Raw genomic sequence first — 2,824 nt, 5'->3', positions numbered from 1 at the left:
TTGCCAAGCTCATACATCCTTTGACTTCAAGGATTCTAATGCCATTAGTATAAAGTCTCTAGGGAGAATCTTTCTATGGATAAATTATTGCCACTAATGTAGCTGTCCCTGATGCTGAGCTGTTACTCAGAATTATTACAGTAAGAGCCTTTGAGTATTCCAAAAGGAGTATAATAGTCTGGACACACTCTCATAATCCAAGAATCTTCCAATGCAGTGGAACATAAGCACTGACATGTAAGGAGATGTTATAGGAACAATATTTAGAGGGCTGTTGTTGTCTGCCTCATAGACTCCTGTCTCCTGGATATATTAAAACATTAAGTAGTTGGGGCTTATTAAAAATAATGTATTGTCACCCCCACGCCAGTACTCTTCTGTTATTGCCTAGGTCAGATATTTTATTTCCCATCTGTCTTTTTCATGTTTCACTTGACTATAAGTTTATTGATATTTATCTATTTATGCCATATTTCATCAGTACATAACCAATACTTGAGACTTACCCAAAATTGGGATCACTGCCAGTTCCCTGCTATACATAGGGAATTAAACCTAGGTTTTTATTTTATTTTTCTCTTTCCCTTAGGAATATTATCAATATATTATCAAAAAATCACAGTCACAAACTACATAACACTACTATTGAAGGTTAATAACATTCAAATATCTCTTTTTATATTTTAGCTACATGTTATTTCCATTCATAATTATTCTGTATGCTGTGTATCTAATTACTGGTTTAGCATTACAGGTTTTATCAATACATTTGTTATTATCACTGTTTGGAAAAAAAATGAAAGCTGAAAGTATATATTTGGAACTGGAATATGACACAGATCTGCTATTTTTATGTGTATCAGGAGTATAAAAATGCTATTAAAAAAAGAAGAATTTTGCATTAAAAAAGAGAAATAATGACTGACACTATTGTATTTGAAATTTGCTGGTTTTATGAGTAAGAAAAGTGAAAAGTTTAGTGGAATTCCACAATGGATAAGTTTTAGTACATGGTCATAATCTTGAAGAACATCAAGAACTGATTCACATAGTAAAAGCAGGATAAAAACTCCTGAGTGGAATGATTGTCACTAGCATTGTGTTACAATTGCATGAATCCTTTCTTAAGACTATAGTTGAGTGCAAAGAAGACATTACCTACTTTGCATTTTGTGACAACATTGACTGGAAAGATTACTACTACCAAGGGCAGTAAGACTGCCAAAAGAAGCCGATTTTTTAGACTAGAATAATTGTGAAAGACCTTGATCTATAACTTGAGGTGAGAAACAGTGTAGTTTACATAGAATTACACCAATCTCCATCAGCTTTCAGATGCAGATCTCAGACTGAAAGCCCAGAGAACAGAAGTTGTAATACGGAGCTAGAGACAAAAGTCAAAAGATTAAGTAAAGATAAAAGGCCAAGGGAACAGATATTATAAGAGTTTAATGCAAAATCACGACCAGCAGAGAATCAAAATGATATACTGTGCCAATAGACATATATATGATGAATGTAAATGTACGTGGAAATGAGTGAATTTCCAGGAACCAGTAACAAGAAAGGCAAATTGGGCAAAAAAAAAATTGATGTCATTGTGATTTCCTTAAAATAATAAGAATGACCTCAATTTTGATGAAATTACATCCAATCCAATTCAATAATTCCAATATTAAAGTAAATTCAGAAAACATATTTTTTTAAAACTGCTGCAAATTTTGACTAAATGAAAATGTAGCTGCCATGTACATTTGACAAGAGAAATATCTTTTGGTTTAATGGAATCTAATGTCCAAGGTAAAGGTGAGAAGAAATCATCTTTAATATGTGGACTAAGTTTGTTATAAAGTATTTGAACAAGATAAATGATTTGGGAAGATGATAACCAGGCAGAAGAAATTAAACTTGAAGTATCTCAAATGAAGTAATTACAATGTGAACTATAGCAGAAGCATGCATTTAACAATATATTCCTGTAGTGGATAAAAAGAAAGTCACTGAAACTTGCAATGAAGTTCTTATAAAACAAGTATACACACAGATATATAAACATACGCACAACTCGATGTGTGTGTACAGTTTCTCTCAAATATATATTTATATATACATGCACACACATAAATATGTATATATACATACATGCATATATATATTTATATATGTTTGTAAGCATATATGTGTGGGTGCATGTGTATGTATATATATGGGGAACGCAAATACATACATATGAGTGTGTGTTTGTATACAAATTTGTAATTGTAAAAATTGTATACACATTTGTATACAAATACACACATACATACATACATATGTGTGTATTTGTATTCCCATTTTGCCTTTGGGGAATTGAGGGAGCTGCGTTTCCAGGATTTTTCAAGGGTCACAGAGTTATTTAGTATATGAGACTAAATTAGCATTGAAGTCTTCTGACTATAGATCCAGTATTCTATTTATTGCTTTACATTGTACAGTGAGAGAAGAGGAGAAAGACAGAGTAAAGGAGAGAGGGAAAAAATTGAACAAAACTTTTGGGAAGGGAGCTTTATTCAGTTAGTAAATTGTTAGTGCTGTTATTGTAATTGTTATTGTTACCAATTGTTACAATGATTAGTATAATTAATGATGACAATAAGGAGAAATCACTTAAGAAATGAATTACATTTAATTTCAAATTAATAATGTTTAATAAGGGCAGGACACATGGCCACTTTATTAAGTACAAAGGTGCTATACTTACCAATAAGAAAATATCAAAATATATCCTGACAGGAATATAGTTATTATGAAATATAATATTCTCTTCTCCATCAAAAGGCCATAG

This window comes from Vombatus ursinus, unplaced genomic scaffold (assembly GCF_900497805.2).
Source record: "Vombatus ursinus unplaced genomic scaffold, bare-nosed wombat genome assembly UNPS02014806.1, whole genome shotgun sequence".
In the NCBI taxonomy this organism is placed as follows: Eukaryota; Metazoa; Chordata; class Mammalia; order Diprotodontia; family Vombatidae; genus Vombatus; species Vombatus ursinus.
The sequence above is the reverse complement of the archived record's forward strand: the minus strand, read 5'-3'. Positions refer to the sequence as shown.